General features: G+C 41.9%; 1 pseudogene; it reads left to right on the forward strand.

Moving 5' to 3' along the window:
- The first annotated feature begins 3,458 nt into the window (after positions 1 to 3,458).
- Positions 3,459 to 19,378, forward strand: part of LOC133155357 (cGMP-inhibited 3',5'-cyclic phosphodiesterase 3A-like) — a 30,998-nt pseudogene continuing 15,078 nt past the window's right edge.

Consider the following 19,378-nt stretch of genomic DNA (forward strand, 5'->3'; position numbering starts at 1 on the left):
TTTTGATTTATGGTTCCCCGATGCTTTTACAGGACATTGTGGTCACAGCACACAAACGTATCCATTTGAGTAACTCCTGCCGCAATAACATTTTGCCTTGGCAATACAGGAAGTTTGTTCATGCCCGTTGCTGGGCATGTGGCTTCACAAGTAAGGACAATTCTATTATGTTTGTTTTCTAACATTATTGTGAGCCGGTGTCACACAGCAGGGGATCACTGTTTGTATACAGTGTGTGAGGGGGGGTGGGGGGTTAAGCCCCTCGGGAGGCAAGCAAAGAAAAAGGCATAATGCGTTGTGTTGTCCAACCATCCATCATTTCTGTACCATTTATTCTGTTCAGGGTCATGGGTGAGCAGCTAGAGCCTATTTCAGCTGAGCATGCTTGAGAGGCGAAGTACACCCTGGATCACAATAACTTTACAAACCTACATGGATAATTTAGTTCCATTAAGCAATGATTTATTAAGGGCTGGGGCGTTGTACTGCATGGTGATGAATTATGCTTCATGGGTCAATGTACAAGAAAAAAGTGTGGGTATTACAGCTATAACAAGAGATTCTTTACACTAATATTCAATTCATGTTCTCTGTTCAACAAGAGACATAAAAGGCACTAAATGTGTTCATCCTGTGTGAGTAGGCCTGCTATTCACTTCATTAGTTAAACACCGAGAATAGTTCCATTGTGAGAGGAGCTTAAGCTGATAGAATTCACTTTATCTCTTTACCTTGGTTCTCATTCAAGATGTTTGTGTTAGGTCCTCTGCTAATAAAATGTTGAATTTATTTATGTGACATCTATGCAGTGCTTTGTTCATAAGTGATTGTTTTTGTTTGTATCGAATTCAAATATGGGCATTTGATTGCACGCTGTGTCAGTTTGGGTGACGTTATGATGTTGTAAATATCGCACCCTATGTGTGAGTTAAGAAAATAGGTCGATGATTCGTGCATGTGTGTTTGTACATAGTACAGTGCATCATGTATGTACCTATGTAAATCTGCATGTATGTGCATGAATTGTGCATTTTCTGGTAATATTATGCATGGCCACGGGTATACACAATGTGTCGCCCTGCTTTCTGACAGTGATGTGATTTATCAGATTATTACCGTTTTAAATATTTCTTCCTCCCTGTGATTTAGAAGTGACAAGGAATATTCTTTGCCAATGGCTTACAGTAGATGAACACCGTATCATGCAATAAGTGTAATACATCTGGACACATAATGTTTTTGTTGTTGTTTTAGATATTGTCAATTCTAGGGTTGGGATTAGTTTCAGTATCAGTAATCTGATTTTGTAGCAATCTCACACATACCTTTATTACGGTGTCCTTTTTGACAAGGATTTTTGATTAATCTTTAGCAGTATATCCGTGTGTGTGCGTGCATTCCAGTGGTTGCACTGCTTGGTAGTTAGTTGGAAAAGAAGAGTGAAGGTCAACCACAAGTGCCTGCAGTGAACCAGTGAGTGGGATAGAGAAAACTAATGCAACTAAATTGGACGAAGACCAGCAGTGGAGCACAGGTAGAAATCCCCAATAATATCTGTTTCCCTAACATTTATTTATTTATTTATTTATTTATTTATTTATTTATTTATTTATTTATTTATTTATTTATTTATTTATTTATTTATTTATTTATTTATTTATTTATTTATTTATTTATTTATTTAGCACGTCCGCCTCACAGTTAGGAGGGTGCGGGTCTGATTCCACCTCTGGCCCTCCCTGTGTGGAGTTTGCATGTTCTCTCCGGGCTCGCGTGGGTTTTCTCCGGGCACTCCGGTTTCCTCCTACATCCCAAAAACATGCTTGGTAGGCCGATTGAGCACTCCAAATTGGCCCTAGGTGTGAGTGCGAGTGCGAATGGTTGTTTGTCTCTGTGTGCCCTGCGATTGGCTGGCAACCGGTTCAGGGTGTCCCCCGCCTACTGCCCGATGACGGCTGGGATAGGCTCCAGCACACCCGCGACCCCCGTGGGGACGAAGCGGTACAGAAAATGGATGGATGGATTTATTTATTTATTATTTGTCGATTCATTTATTTGTTTATTTATTTACAAAATGACATGCATACAAATAAAGACCAAGGACTCTACCAGTAGAGCCTGTTTGGTTTTGGTGGGTCAGACTGGTATCCTCTCCCACCATCAAAGTCAAGACATGGTAAGGTGATGGCTCAACCAGGGTTCTATGCATTATCCCCAGTTAGATCTAATCACGACCCTTTAACACTCCTCCTCGTGTCCTCAGTAGTTGAAATGTATTTTTGGATTCTTAACATGTTTCCTCTGATTTTTCTCTCTCTCTTGCTTTGCACAGCCTGAGGGTATAGTTCACCATGACAAAGCCAATTAGTCAACAATAACAGCATTAAAACTTGGCATCATATGAGTCATTCCATAATTTGGGATCACACTCTGTTTTGAAAGTTCAATTTATTTGAAAGTCTGTGTTTATTTTAGTGTCTTTTGTTGATCCACTTTCCTCACAAAAGGAAACCCTTACCCACACGGGCACGGGGAGAACATGCAAACTCCATACAGGAAAGCCGGAACCGTAATCAAATTCTGACCCCTGTACAGTGAGGTGACGTTCTAACCAGCGCTCCACCGTGCACATAACCTATTTCTACAAAGAAAATTTTGGGATTGATATGGGTAAAAGTCATTTCATTTTCGGGTGAAAGAATGAAATTTGTAACTGCTTTCAATTAGCATTAAATCAAACAACAAAAACATTGACCCGTCTTGACATTTAAATCAAATCTGAGTGCAATTTGTAACTACATGCTCAAAGGTATTATTGTGCAGCATTGCTCTCGCTCCCGACAGATGATGATGGTCTTGCAGTTGGACAGTTCCAGACGCTCATCAAGGGCCACTCGAGTCATGACAAACATCCCCCGGGCGGCGTCAGAGCGCCTGGCGACGTGATCACATGTGTCACGCCGTCGTATGTATACCGGACGCGGGTTGCCTCTCTGAAATTGTCTCCCATTCTTGCAGAGGAACGGCGAGGTCCGTTTGCGGGATGCGGGCTGCACAAATAATCAAGGCTGCTCTGGCTCTCGTCTGCATTCGGCGGCCGGATGCGCTCCGGAGCTGCTTCTGACTGATTCCAGCTCCTCCCCGCCTTCTGTGTTGACAGTCGTTGTGTGCCTTCTTTTGGGTCGGGCCGTTGCACATCAGTCCCGCTGCTGTTTTTCGTCTAGCGGTGCGCCACTTTGAGCCAAGCCGCTGCGCAGTCAGCCCCCACCCCCTTTTACCCTCCCTTCCTCCCTCGCTCCTTTCCTCCCTCCTCATCCAGACGCATGCACATTCTCGGCTGCTGGGACCCCGCTGCTCGTCCGACTGGGTCAGGGAGTGTCCGCGTCGTCTCACCAAGGCCAGCTCCCTCGCCTCGAGTCCAGGCCGACTGGAGCACTCTACCTGCCTGCTGGGTGTTTTGCTTGCGCGGTATGCTGACCGGCTCCTGCCGGCCCCAGGGACCAGCGGGACGGGGTGCTGTGGCTCTGTGACCGGGGCGAAGGAGGAGGACATCCCTGTCTTCAAGCGGAGACGGAGGTCCAGCTCCATAGTAGCCTCGGAGATGATGGCGCACAGTCAGAGCAACAGCAAGTCCCACCGCAGGACTTCGCTGCCTTGCATTCCACGGGACCAGGTAAGACGTACGCGTGGCCCTTTAATTAAACCAACATGGTTGTGTGCATGCTGATGACCTTCCAGCCGCCGTGGACCCGTATCGCTGCGACACGTGTCGAATCTTGACGCAAACTAACCCCACAGAACGCAATAACAATTAATTTGTGCATGGCCATCGTGAGTCTTCGAGGCCATCCATATTTGGAGGAGGCACTTGCAGCTATGCACGGCCTGCATGCCTGATGTTTACTTGCACTCTGCCACTGCTGTTAATGTGGTCGTCAGCATCCTGCTGGGCTCAGTTTGAGGCTTCATGCAGATTGTGCAATTGCTGGGCACATTACTGTTTTTGTGTACGCGCGTGTGCGTGTGTGTGTGTCCGTGTATACAAAAGGGCATAGGAGCATGTTTTATCATGTGCGCTGTCCGCAAGTGATGCAAGTGTTCACCAACTTAAACTATAGAGCACCTTTTATCATTGTAGTGCTGTGGTAAATATTTCTTTATTCATTTAATTTTTCATAGTGTCTGGGGCTAGGTTTCATCAGTCATTTCAGATTGACAGTCTGCTTATCTTAATGTTTAATGGATGTATTTAAATGTTTATGAGTAAAATTATACCCAATTGATTGTGTGGAGTCTGAGCAAATGTATTTATCCACAAAAAAACAAAACAAAATGAGAGTGACAGCTGGATGTTAGCAGTTCCTCATTTGATGATCATAATAATTCACAATGGTTAGGCAGTTGATTGAGTGTAGTATATTTTACAAGTTACATATGCCCCCATTAGTGTGGCAGAATATAGTCTGCCTCACTGCGTGCTTTTTTATTTTCTGTTTACGTGATCAAACACGTATCTCTCAACTATTAAATACATTATTCTGACTGTGGAAAATTATAGTAGGCTCTATTAAAAGTATATGAAAACATTATGTGGTGGACTAGAAGGGAGACAGAAAGCAAACACTTGCAGTTTGTCAGGGATTGTGCAGTCAGAGGTGAAGCCAGACTGCTCACCGCCACACTTTGCATCTATCCATGTATACTTTTCAACTGGAATTCAAGTCACAAATCTCCTTTAGAAGTTGGTAACCGGCAAATGGAAAGTTAGATTATGTGTGATGAAGTTAAAGTTCTCTGCAGAGTAACAGTATTTGATTTGAGGTTGGTTAATTTCAAAATCATGTTTTTGTTGACTTTTCAGCAATACTTACTGTGTTTCTTTTTTAACTTCTACCACTATTAGTACTAATAGTGCCACTCCTTTTTCCTCGTTGATTCTTCAGCAAAACTGCACTGCCTCGGGCCTTTCTTGGTGCTGCGCTAAACCTCTGTTTTTGTCCGGAAGGCTGTTTTGTCAGTGGAGAGAAGGTTAAGTGTGTGGTGCACTTTGTTAGTCATTTCCAAGCACACGACACAGTATATGAAAAATAACATCACACACAGCAATTTTGTTTATATTTTCACTTGGACGGTCCCTCGCATTTTAGAAATCGGTCAAGATGATAATATTTCCGTGCATGCGAGGCTTTAGGTACAGGCCTAGAGATAATGAAGCTCTCCAGAGTGCAGTTGTACCTGAGAGAAGCGGAATTTTCATCAAGCATTTTTGATGCAATATTTATGAAGCCGGCTGGTGTAGCCTGCCAAGCCAGAGGCAAGGCAGCCACTTTACTGAACTGGAATCAGGAACATATTTGAAATTCTTCTCTGACTTTATTTATGTATATATTTTTGCCTTGTTCTTAATGTTTTGTTGTTGATGTATTTGATCAAACACACGATCTTATTTTAATGAAGGATTAGCATGATGTCATGCTGCTATCGAATTGAATTATTGAAAGGTTTTGACATTTGTAGTGCAGTTCTCTCCTCAACTCAAACTTTCTGAAAACCCTCAGTCATTTGACCAATGACAATTTATGGAAGAAAAAGTCAGAATGGCGCACACAATGAAAACTATAATCATCTCTGTTACTCTCTGAAATAACAGTTGTGAACAATCCACTATTATGAAGCAACTAATGTCATAGTCACATGTAGTAGGTTATCACAGTGAGATACCGAGATACCAAGAGACAACCATAATACATTTAATGAAACCAGATGGACAACACGAGGCACTCACAAACAGTAAATAGGTATGATTGATGCCATTTTTTATTTAGTTAGCTATCGTTCAACTTTACTTTAGGTCAGAAGTTTAAACAGCAACATATCACCAGACTTTGTATTGTAACATCATGGATGACATCACTGAGACATTTGCTGCGAGGACCCGGCTATCCGACCCAGCTGTGAAAGAATGAGGCAGGATGGCAGTACGTGGTCAAAAAGATGGTAAAAAATAAATAAGTACGATTACATATTTAAAAGAGTGTGCTCACACTAGGCACACATCCTGCTCGGGCAGTGATGACCCTTGAGTCTGTGTTGAGCACGAGTTTTCAGCCCAATCACGGTACACTTCCCCAGCACAGTTGGAAGACGGGGAGAATTAAGCACAACGTGCTTGCTCATGTACGAGAACATGAAGGTCAATCAATGTGATTGTTCCTCCCACCAGTTAATAATGATAAATGCTACTTGAAAGTACGTCTTGCAGCGTAGGGAGCTGTTGTCATTGTTTAAATAAAGACGAGCTCAAGAATACGTTGTTAAAAGTGTCTGTCTATAAAATAAGAAGAACGCATTAACTGTTTTTCAGGTTCAGTACTCTGGAGTAAATGTTTTTTCTCTGAAATATTTGACCCTTTACAAATAGAAGTCAGACCTCTGATAAGGCAATGCTCCGTTGCGTAACATAGTCATCATCACATCATTTGCAGTATCTGTGTCAGAGGGGGAGTGGGAGGGAGACTTTCAAAAGATTTTAAAGGAAAGACATGTGCTCAGAAGTCTATTTGAGGGGAGGCCCACATTCTCTCTTTGACGCAAATGAATTTCCTGAGGGACACACAACCTGTTCTCGTTTCCAGGGCTCTCTGAGTTCATCAAGGCTTATTAGCGCTTCCTTAGGGACCCCTGAGAAAATTGGTCTTCATTTCAAATAAACACACAACATTTTGAGAGTTTAACTGCTCGATAGGAAGCCAACAACGTTTGAATTAATGAAACAAATGTGGGATCTGCAAGGTTGTCTTCAATAATTTGGCATTCATTCAGCAGACATGGTAATGAGCAAATGGGCTGGAATTTTACAAAACCCCAACACTCATGGCTCATCAATCACTCCTTTAAAGTACTTACAGTCATCTCTTATGTGGTTTTCTCCAACTCTTTGAGAAGAAGGTACTTTTGAAATATTCATGATGCAACTCTTAAAAGACTCAGAATGAAACCAATAATGAACCGTCAGACTTGGAGCATGCATCAGCGTAACTTAGACATTGTCAAATATACTGTTTGAAGAAAGACACACCAAAAATGATCAAAGCAGAAGCTTTTCCTTGAATTTTTGTAAAGTAATTCATATATTAGATGTTTGCAGAAAATATATTCTGTTTTCAGTATGACAAAAGCTAATGTTGTGTCCTAAATTTACGATAGCTTACTTATGCTACTATATGCTAAAGCCCCGTTTACACAGCAGGATTATCGGCCAGAAATTATCCCCGTATCTCTGCTTCGGACAATCGTAGGTCGCCCTCGATAGCAGATAGTCATGCCATGAGTGGTGTCTTCAGGGGTTGGACTTTGTGGTGTGGTGTTCATTTCCCCATCACTAGGTATAGTAATATTTTTAAAAAAATATGTGAATGAAAAATGTGAATTCGGTTTATAGCTGCAGTCAAACGGCAAAGTACGTCATTGGCCAAACTCGTTCAAAGAAACTTCACTGCATGACAGGGGAGCAATCTTGGAAGGAGGAAGGTTTAGGGGAAAAGCAAAGCGTTGAAAGATGGGGGAGGAAACCAGAGGGGGAGGGAGATGATCGGCTGCCAAGCACAGCAGAAGTGTAAAAGGACAACGAGTCGGTCGTAGTGCTCAGACTAATCACAACGCTCGGAGCCCTCGCATGCACTCGGCGCTCGAGCAAGTTTAACTCAATCGCACATTGTTAGTCGGCCTTTATGTTTGTTTTCGTGTGTTTGTCACCGGGCCATGCGAATGTGGCTCCATGCCATAATGCTTTTACACAGGGAGGTGAGGGCCAGAGGGGAAAAAAAGAGCAAAAGAGAAAAAGTGTGAAAGGAAGCTGCCACAGCTTGCTACTAAAAGGCAGCAGCAAATACATTTTTACCAGACCAGTATACACATGCCCACGCTCACAAACATATAGTGGCTTCCCCACTGGCTGTCCAGATGAGGTTTGGTGGCCCTGGACAAGGATTGCCTTGTTACTTACTCAATGGTGTGTTTTAGCTCCAAAATATGCTCGGTGAGAGGCAAGGTGGGTTTTGGTCTGGGCACGTAACATGTTGAATCTGCTGTAAATCCATCCATCCATCTGTGCACCTTCTACTTAAAAATCTCACTCCTGTTACAGTCAGTAAGGTAGCACTGTCCTATCATTTGAAGAGAATCTCACACAGTTGAGCACAAAGACCAAGCTGTGCACAAAAGTGACCCCCAAAATAGGTTTACTTGTTAGCTGCTTCAGAGAAGACACTAGGGCAATGCCATTTCCGATCAGAGGTGGACAGTTCATTGATGTCGCGGTGACCCAAAGAGTGAGAACAATTTCATTCATGTTCAGTCAATGGGGAGCATGCAAGGTGAGATATGAGCTACACCCAAGACTAGTCACCTGCCAGTCACATGACTGACACATAAAAACAAACACACCGACACATCCATGTGCCCACTTTGCAGATCTGTCATCTCCCGAGCCAACCTTACATCATCCGTCAGGTCTGCTTGCCGTACCTTATCAATGTACTACTTTGATCTCCTGCATGGACTCCACCAAAACAGTTTGAGCTTCCACCATGATAAGGACTGTGTACCTATTGCGTGTCGATTTTAGAGGGAATGAGAGGAGCTTTTTCTACTATGGTGGATCAAATCGTCTGTGTTCACGCCCACAACGGCGCAAAACCCTCTTCTCAAAGTCTAGCCCGGCACAGGTTATTTGTAGGGAAATTAAACGTGGAGTTTGTGATCCATTTGAATCATTTTGAGGAAATATGTATTCCCCCAGACTTTTAAATTCATTCTGTTAAAACAGTTCAGTGGTTGAACTTGTCCAACAAAAGACTAAAGGAACTGAACTGCATTGCATCGTCGATCTTTATAAAGTCTGGCTTTTATCTAATTTTGGAAAAGCATTCAAGGTCAAGGTCAGCATTAGGGGCAAACGTGGGCCAGATGATTCTTTGTTTCTGGAATGTTACCTATGCTCCTTTTCTTCTTTGTATTTGTTACAATTTGTATACCAAGTTTTGTACTTAGCTATTTTTTTCCTCTGTTATTTTTTTTGCTTGTTATTTGTGTTCTCCTGGTTTCCATCACTCTGCTCGCTATTCTGCTCGTCGCCTAGCAAGTTTTTCTTTGTATGATTGCTCCTGTCTTTCCCCCTTGAAGTTGTTATGGACATTAAAAAGATTTATAAAACCTTACTGGCATCTGCTCTGTGCTCTGCGATCCATCACTCAAACTCACAAGCTACAGTAGAACATCAACACGACTAACCACTGTTCAGTGCAATTATTTATTGAAGAAGAAACAGCTCATAAAAGTTCAGTCCAAAACAGGTGATTTAGTTCTTCCTTTCGGCAAAGACAGTACTGCACAGTATACACAATGTGGCATAGAAAATTACTGTATACTCAAAGTACACTCACAAGCACATGTCAGCTAAATATTTATTGCTACCAAGTGTTTCTACTGAGTGTCTTACTGAACAGCTATGTATCATAGAGGTCATGCTTTGTGTGTGTGTTTGTGTGTCTCTACTTCCTTGTGGCTTGTGCTCAGTCAACAGTCTCCTGACAGTATGTTTGTCTTGGATTGTCCAGTTTAGCTTTACATTAACTAATCAGATAATCGAGGGGAGTATTAAATCCTACGCATCTGGGAGTGCTTTTATTTCTCCGCCATAATGTTCAGATGCGTGTCTCACTCACAGAGGCTGAGGCACACATCGATGACATAGTGTAGAGCAGCTAAGTGCTAGAGCGACTGTTAGCAGACTCGTGATGTCATATGTTGCATAGTAACAAAACACTGGCTCTCTGGAAGATCATCCTATCACGTTTCTGATTATTCATATTATGTTGTGATTATCGTTATGTGAAATACTGACACCCTAAGTATGCATTTATGCATTACACATTTAGAAAAAAAGCATTTTGTTCCTTTCCCTCAAATTCAGTACTCCTCAACATGCCAGCTTAACACTGCTCGGCACAATTCCATCCGCTACTTCTCTTCTCCCAAATTGTTGTTTTGTCCCATAATGTTTCGCGGTTGCCTGATTGTCCTGTGATAACAATTGTAGCATTTCAAGAGAGAAGAAAATGATAAAAGAAATAAAATGTTTGACAGTATACATGCGGCTCCTAATGGAGGATAAGTGTTTGATGGGTGTGGACCCGGAATGCCCGGCAACGTCAATGTCAATCAATGGAAGCAGAAAGCTGACAAAGAGAAGTGGGTTATGGGAGTTGTGACGCACTTTGCTCTTGCAGCAATAGGAGTAGGATGACAAGCTGGCGTCAGTAGCCTTACATGGCTACAACAACTTTCGGTAAAAGCACTCCACTTAGCCGTGCGTTCTTGAAGGGTGGAGGGGAGGATGGGAGATGCTCGGAGGAAATGATGTGTGTGAATTTCAAATGAGCTCAGTGCATCCAGGACTTGTTAGCGTGTGATGCATTTTAGTCGCTGAAGTAAAGATGATATGTTGGAGTTGGAATGTGCACCGTTATTACCCTAACAGTTTTCTTTTCCAGTTTTACCATACAATACAGGGCAAAGTTTGCATTTATGCGTTTTAACTCACATTTGAGAAATTGTGTACCGTATTTTCCGCACTATTAGGCGCACCTAAAAACTCACATTTTACTAAAAAAAACACAGTGCACCTTATAATGCAGAGCGCCTTATATATGGATTAATTGATGAATTTGTTGATTCATACTGGTTGTACACAGTGCTCTGCCAAAATGTTTCAGTACGTTTTAGTACGACTAGTAAATTAAAGGTGGCATTGCTTCCCAACATTACGGCAACTGTAGTCAGGGGGCGTCACCGAATAGCTGTTGTACCCGCGAGGCTATTTTATTTCAAAATAGGCTTCTCCGTTAATGTTTCGAGTAAATTTACGGATTGATATGGAAGGGAAACATAGGTAAGCAGTACCAATGCGTTAGATCGAACTTTAGTCAGTTCCAATCATTTTATAGGAGATCGTTTGAGGAACGCGATTGTTTACAGAGGGCTCGTTGGTTATTGGCTAGTGGATGCATACCACAACCCTAGTCAACCTCAGTTTGTTGCAGTATAGCTTCTATTTTATGCGCCTTATAATCCGGTGCGCCTTATATATGGACAAAGTTTTAAAATGGGCCGTTCATTGAAGGTGCGCCTTATAATCCGGTGCGCCTAATAGTGCGGAAAATACGGTATTTGGGATCACACAGAACAATGACCTTAACCCCATCAAATGTCACTCTGGTCCAGCGTCAGTGACCCCTGAGCTCACAAATGTTCTTCCGAATGAGTGAACAACAAATCTCACAGACGAATTCTAACGTGTCTTGAAGAAAGCCTTAATGTAAGAGTGTCAACACAGCATGTCATGCATCACATACATGATAGGGAGAATGCAAAAAGGACATGCACAATTATAATTTTGTTGACAGATGCATGCATGCATTTACTTGACATTACATGCAAAGGCCTAGTCATGCAACTCCTCTGTGAGACACACACACACACACACACATACACACACGCGCACACACTTGCCAGAGGCGGTGTTCACGACAGCCATCAGCATAATCCATTCACAAGGGACGCAAAAGGGTGGAGATAAACGTGATGAAAATGATGTCATTCCTCCATTAAAAAAATGAATTTGTATATGAAGTATTTGAAGTCGTTTCACCTTTCTGTCATGGCACATATGCATGGAGTATTTATTTTTAGTGAATTTTGAATTATTTATGGTCATAAGGACAAGCTCATACTTTAACCTTAGGGAAAACTGTTAAATCACGACATACCACTTTGTAATGAAAAGTAGACGATAAAACACCGATTGCAGATAAATAATTTATAGATACCATTTTTCCTTCTCTTTTTTTCCATGTCACCCAAGCATTACTTTTGTTTTCTGAGAGCCAATATGTTGCTTATACTGTATAGCACAGTGAATATTGATGTTTGACATATTCCTTTGTTGGGTTTCGTTTTTTTTTACTTGTCGTATAATACTATTGCTCAGAAGACACCTAGCTGTTTTGACGTCATAGTTTTCTCTCTCTCACACACACGCACACACGCACGCACACACACATGCACGCACACACACACACACACTTAGACACACGCATGAGGTGAGCACTTAATTAGATCAGTAAGCAACGGCCAGGTTGGTCTGGTTTCACAGGGCCTCCTAAGATGAGTATTGGGAGCAATTAGCTTCATTGAGCAGCACTAATGTGGTTTTGTGCAATGATGACGATGTGGGAGGAAGGTGGATTTGGCGGCGTCAGCGTCATAACCACTTTAATTCATGCACACTAAGAACACAAACACATCAGTTCAGTAGGTAAACCATGATTTTTTATGCCTAGCACATTCCATAGTTATTTCTAATTGTTGCTTTATGATGCAGAGGCAATTGAGTATTTTCACTGAGGTGACAAAGCCAGGTCTAGAAGGTAAAAACTGGTTTGAGCCTATGGTGCTTCTACAGTAAAAGGATCATGAATATAAATGCTGTTTACTCGTATGTCGCAATTTTTACTAAATAGTATAAACTTTCAAGACTGTATCGGATGATATAATGGTATACTATCAGCACCGACTGCAGCTTTCTTTTGTGTTTGTGTCCTAACGTGCAGTGCAGGAAGCAAAGGTAACACTGTCAGAGGCTTTTACTCAGAAAAACACTTTCAATCTTATCTTATTTTTGACTGCTATGGCAAACAAGTTGTAAAATCATTGCAGCAGGGGGAGGCGGGATGGGGGTTGGCGGATGGTGCTGCACATCAACCGTCAGTAGTGACAGAATAGTGATGAGTCTATTTCTTCATCATCATCAGTAGCTCCTGCTCCTCTTTTATTTTTAGATGGAGGCGTGAGGGCAAGTAAAGTAGAGACAGCAAATGAAGAGGAATGTGCTTCCTCTTTTTTGTCCTCATTTTAAAATGCGCAACCACACACTCACTGACATTGTTTATAGAGCAGTCACAGTGGGGGAAAAAAAAATGAAAATTTGATTTAAAAAAAGGGAATGGGTTTAAGAGTAAGGTCCTTCCTTCCTTCCTTCCTTCCTTCCTTCCTTCCTTCCTTCCTTCCTTCCTTCCTTCCTTCCTTCCTTCCTTCCTTCCTTCCTTCCTTCCTTCCTTCCTTCCTTCCTTCCTTCCTTCCTTCCTTCCTTCCTTCCTTCCTTCCTTCCTTCCTTCCTTCCTTCCTTCCTTCCTTCCTTCCTTCCTTCCTTCCTTCCTTCCTTCCTTCCTTCCTTCCTTCCTTCCTTCCTTCCTTCCTTCCTTCCTTCCTTCCTTCCTTCCTTCCTTCCTTCCTTCCTTCCTTCCTTCCTTCCTTCCTTCCTTCCTTCCTTCCTTCCTTCCTTCCTTCCTTCCTTCCTTCAAGGCATGCCATCCTTTTTAGTTGGTTATTCTATGCTACATGCCGTGCTTGAGCGACACTCAAGCTGCATAAAAAATGTTCTAATGCATTCAAAGTGTGTGTTACAGTCATGTCACTTGGGGTCTGTACGTACGCACGGTGTAAACATAGAGCAGTTGTGCCAAAGTCGGTTAACTCATTTCGTCTCAGTTATAGCGACTCGTACAATACTGTATTGTAATTAGGGCAAATTATATTACTGTGTATTTTATTTGAATAAATCATACCATCATATAGGCCTCATTCATAAAGAAGCACATCTTTACTAACCACATGTGGGCGAAAAAATAATTTTAAGGACTTTTAGCTGGTTTCTTTGATTTTGAAACCAATTAAACAACATTGATGCCTCTATTTGGGCAATGATCAATATGTAACAACTGTTTTCTGATAATATCGTACCCACATCTTGGTTGTCATGCACACCTATTACAGGAAACCCTCCACAATTGTGACCATGGAAGGATCCAACAACTAGTTTATGGCCCATTGACGACCCACTTTGATCTTTGTCCCAATGAATCTTAGCAACCAGGTATTTTCGATACCTGGGATTTCCGTGTTTTGCAGCTTGTCTCATCACTGGACCGGCAGTGGACACTTGCGATTGGCAGATACAACGTGGGTGGCAGGCGGGTTACAGGACAGAGGGAGGTTCATGAGGTGGCAGAGGAGAGCAGAGAAGCAGATTAGCAGAGCGAGCGAAGAAACGAGAGTGGGCTGCTCCACTGAAATGTCAGATGTTCTGTATTGATGTTCGTGTGCCATTTGAACTGCAGTTAAGGACAGAGATCACTGCTTAGGCTGCTTCAGCATATTGTATCACAAGACTTTTTGATTTGTGCACAGCCCCAACATAAAAGATGCAGAGGAGGCACTCATCGGGTATCATGGGATGCCCCCTGGACAATTCACATCCTGCTAAGCAGGTAGAGTACGTGTTGACATGAAGAATTTCTGGACTGTATGTGTATGTTCCTATTGTGCGTTTGTGCATGCGTGTGCTGAAAATCAGAAAGCCATTTAATTAGGATAGGAGAGATAGGACAACTTGAAGCGATGTCTAAATTAAGCTTGATGCAGACAAGTTTTTAGGTTATGCGTGTGCAGCAGTTGGTGTTTTTTTGCTGAAGGGAGACTTGGTGTGACTATTATTTTTTTATGGCCACCAGGTTCCTTTAATAAAATGGGCTGTGTTATTTTTTTATGCTCTCCTAAGAGAACACAATTGTTCTGCATGTCTTTTTTGTCATGAGTTCTTGCTGAGTTGTAGGAACAATCTTGAATCCCGAGTCTTGACTTTCCCCTCAGCAGTAAAGGATTGTCCGGATGATTTTGTCTCAAAATATCGTATTTAAAAAGAATGGCAAAAGAACTCACCCAACACCCATCTCGCCCTCATTTCACAAAATGGATGCATCTTTTTATCATCATCAACAATATTTACTTTTTCTATGACTTAATTGACCTGCAACTCTGATCTCTGCAATCCCGCAATAGTGTCTAACTCTGCAGTCATTCTCTTGGATCCGGGACATGGACGTGGCCGCTGGCGTGTGTTGTTGACTTTCACAGTTGTGAAAGAAAGGAGAAATGATGACATTATGTGCTTACCAGATATTTCACCAGCACCTTTTTCAAAATAAGAGCTTGTGTCAGAATCTTGAATTTTGCAGCTGATTACATTCTATAGTGTTTTTCTTATGCACTAAGGAAAATGACAATAACAGAATGTAAAGTGTCCATGAGCTCAGCTGGCCTGCTTGAATGAGCTGTTCCCATTTTCACTTGACTGACCACAGGCTGCCTTTGGACTCAGCTCTTTTTCCTCTCTAGCATTATCTTTCTCTTTGCTTTATCTCTCCTCTTTCACCATCTGCCTGATCTGCCTACATTTCTTACCGTCTCAAGAGAAGATGATGGGGGTTTAGACGCAGAGTGAGCAGGAGAGTTTCCGTATGATATATGAATGCATGTAACATCCATTCAGTGACTTTGGGTAGCAGGTTGATGGTTCTAAGGCATTGACTGATGCTTCCCCTTAAAAAAATATTTTGCATTTAATTATGAAAGATTGATATGATCAGGGACAGAAATTCAGGCTGGAAAAGAATTAGCTGTGCATATTAGATCTGAAATTATTTTATCTTATAACACCTGAAAGTATTTTTTCCTCACATTTATTTCAGTTATTTGATTAGAATTTATGTTTTATTTTATTTCCTGTGAAGCACTTTGAATAGCCTTATGTTATTTAAAAAAAATAAACTTGTCCTTGCTTTGATACACTAGTCACTACATTATCCCATTGCAAAAAAAGTGTCCTCAATTCCAAGGTCGAAACCCCCCACAAAAACAGACATACACACACACATGCATGCACACGCATGCAAGCTTCCCCTGTCACCACAGAGAAAGTCCATTACTGCCAGGTAATGACTAAATGTCACAATATCAGGATGTCATAAAGCTCTGGAGTGGTCTAATGGGTTTTGTTCAGGTTGAGGTGACACGTGCACACGCCCACACGCACTTGTACCGTCACGCACTCTTCCAGGAAACAATCTCCCAACACGCTTGATCATGGCGTTTACTCATCAGCAAACATGTTTCAAGAGTTGATGCAATTTGTGTTAGGAAGCATGTTACGAGAATCATCTGTCAGTTTTGTTTGAAATCAAAGTGCTGGCATTACCTTTCATGCCCCTAGGTATGGGAGTACAAAGTTGTACATATTTTAATGAACTTAAAGTAATAATAATACATGTAATGTGCATAACAGCTTCAACATTTAAGCTGTTTCTGTTCAACTATGACTTTGATTTGCCAACTTTAATATTGTTAAACTAGCTTAGAAACAGCTCATGCGGTGGTAAAATGAGTGAGTAGGCAAATATCACTGTAGGTGAGTTGGGGTCTTGTTCAAACTACAAAGTCATCAGACAAGGTTTAATGATGGTCTTCATCATCTGTGGACTTGGAATACTAATGCTAGAAACAAAGCTAACAACAAAAAAATCCACTCTTATCGATGTATTCTTTTGTCTTTGCTGTATTGGCACATAACTCCTTCGTAATATGAGTTCAGCTGTTCACCTACTTTACGTAGGAGCAACGAGCGGACAGTGCCTCAGAGATTGGAAAATCCAGTCATCTAAATTTCTGATATGCCGGATATTAATCAGATGGTTGAATGCCTGGTCGGGAGCTGCCAGTCAATCCTTGCTACCCTCTGTGCACTGCAGGGCTGTGACGTCAAAAGTTGGTCACAGATACAAGGAGAGTGGCAAAAAGAGGTTGCTGGCAGTCGCCAAGCAAAGATGCCTTGGGGTGAGGCAGATGGGTGAGCCAACGATTATAAAAGTGTCACGTGTGCTTCGTGTGTTGCCTCAGTGGTGGAGAAAAGGAGGAAAGAGGGAAAAAAAACATCTGCTCTGGTTTGAATATCTTCATTTAGCACCATTTTGTAACCATTCAGTATTACCAAAAGACTCTTTCTATTCCTATTGTTTAGTATTATCAACTCACTTGTAGTCATTAGTTGCTTCTGCAAGTGGTACAAATGTAAATGAAAGCTTTCGTTTCCAAAGCCATTATACAATTATCTGGCAATTGAAGTGACATACTAAATAAAATGAACACACAAGCCCGATTGGATGCAGGACGACTACTAATCAAATGTTCAATTTGTGGCCTTGTGAGTGTCTCTAAAAGCTGCAGTCTGTGAGCTTGGTGGTTTACCATGTTGTTAGTTCTCCATGATCCTGTTTTCAATTTGTATCTCTGTATTTGACTGTCCTGATCAATAAGTGGTTGAAAGTGCATTAGTAGCTGCCCCGGCCTCCCTTCACCTGAGCGGCAGTATATCTGTGGGGCGTATTCCTAGTGATAGCGCTCAACTCAAAAAACATATAAATTGGTACAATCTTTAGGTAAGCTATTGTTTATTTCACCATAGAGCAGTGGTCCCCAACCTTTTTTGCGCCACGGACCGGTTACATGTCAGAAATATTTTCGCGGACCAGCATTTATATAAATAAATAATACATTTATATAAATAAATAAATAAATAATACAATTATAATAAATGTATAAATACGATGAAATAAAATGATACGACTGACATAAAAACAAGTACAAATGACAAAAATAAAACTCACCATTACGTTGAATTAGTGGGAGCACTGAGTTTGTTTCTCAGAAACGAGCCGGTCCCATCTAGACGTAATCGGAGACAATGACACCCGAAGTGATTAAGGTTTGTCTTTTATTGCAGGATGCTTGGTCTCCATGTGTTGAAGCAGTTTTGAAGCTTCATTGCCTGGTTAGTTAGCCTGTCGCCACATATTAGCTTTGCGGGCTCGACTGGGGAAACATGTCACGTGACTGGGACGAGTGTCTTGACCTGAATTAATTGATCGCCGATAATTTTGATTTTTTTTTCTGTGCGGCTTGGCGGCCCGGTACCAAGTGACCCACGGACCGGTATCGGTCCGCGGCCCGGTGGTTGGGGACCACTGCCCTAGAGCATTACAGTACTGCTTATTATTCCTTGTGGGCCAATTGTGTTTTGGTGTATGGAAATGGATGGGTAAACTATGTATGTGTGTCCTGGTACATGTCTTGGGGATATTGATTAAAAGATCAAGAGGAGCTGATTAGCATTTGTTGACATTGATGTAAGAATCCATCACTGAAACTACCCAAGGTGGACCAATTTGGGCTTATCAGACTGCTAAATTTAGATGAGAGAAGGTGGCGTTGCAGCAGAGGCCGTCCTTCAGCAAGAGTAACAACAAGCACATTTTTGGATTCTCACTGTTCTTTTATTTATTAGTAGCATTCCTTGACTATTAAAAAATTACTTCATTTTACTTGGGATGTGTAAAAGCCATAAAATGTTGCATTCCAGCAAACAATGGAGGACAGGTTGCAAGTAAGTGAATTGAGAAAAACAGCAGAGCCACACTTACACATTCAGCCGTTATTTCTTTGTAATAACATATAAGAACAATTTGATTTGATGTTTTTTTTTTTGGCAGGCGGAAGCGCAGTAATGCTATTTCAATGAATCTCAAATGAATATGTCAAGGTATTGCTGTATATTTAAGGTTGATTTTGCCACGAGAGATGGTTCGTGCGTGACTATTCCTCAAACGTCATCCTACTCCCAAAGCGAGTGCGTGCGTCACCGTGGTGTGATGTATTTGTATTGCAAGCACGACTGACCGACTTTTCTTCTTTTCTCTTCTCTTCTCCAGTCTTCGGGTACCAGTGTGGTGGTGGACATTGCAGTGATGGGTGAGGCCCATGGACTGATATCAGACTTGCTGGCAGACCCGTCGCTGCCCCCTAACACCTGCAGCTCTTTAAAGGCTGTCAGCAGCCTCCTCAGCACTCAGATTATCCTCCAGCCACTTCATCGGCCTCACATGCCACTGGTCACACACGCCTGTTCCGACTCAGAGGACGGGCCTGATAAAGTAGAAAGACTGGCCATTCCAAAGGTGAGTGTTCTTTTCTCTACGCTTATGTCCCCCTGCTGTCCAACTTAAGAGCGTGCAAACAAAACCCTGATGTAACATTAGGGACCGCCTTTCACCCCGACTGTGCGTTCTTTTGTGACATTAAACACAACCTCCACGAGCACACACCCGAAATGGACATTAGCAACTACATGCATATAACCCTAACCCTAAAATAACATTAAAGTAAACAATAATAAAGTTGCACTGATGTACCTATTGTGCATGTTTTTGGATTGTGGGAGGAAGACAAGTCCCCACAGAGAACACAAACATACTGAGAACATAAAAACTCCACACAGCTACTCTCCCTCCATCAACATTTTTTTTTGTCGCAAAGCCTACATTGATTTGCATACGCCAGCCCCGCTTTGCTGACATAGCATTGAGCTGTA

This window comes from Syngnathus typhle, linkage group LG6 (genome assembly GCF_033458585.1).
Source record: "Syngnathus typhle isolate RoL2023-S1 ecotype Sweden linkage group LG6, RoL_Styp_1.0, whole genome shotgun sequence".
Classification (NCBI taxonomy): domain Eukaryota; kingdom Metazoa; phylum Chordata; class Actinopteri; order Syngnathiformes; family Syngnathidae; genus Syngnathus; species Syngnathus typhle.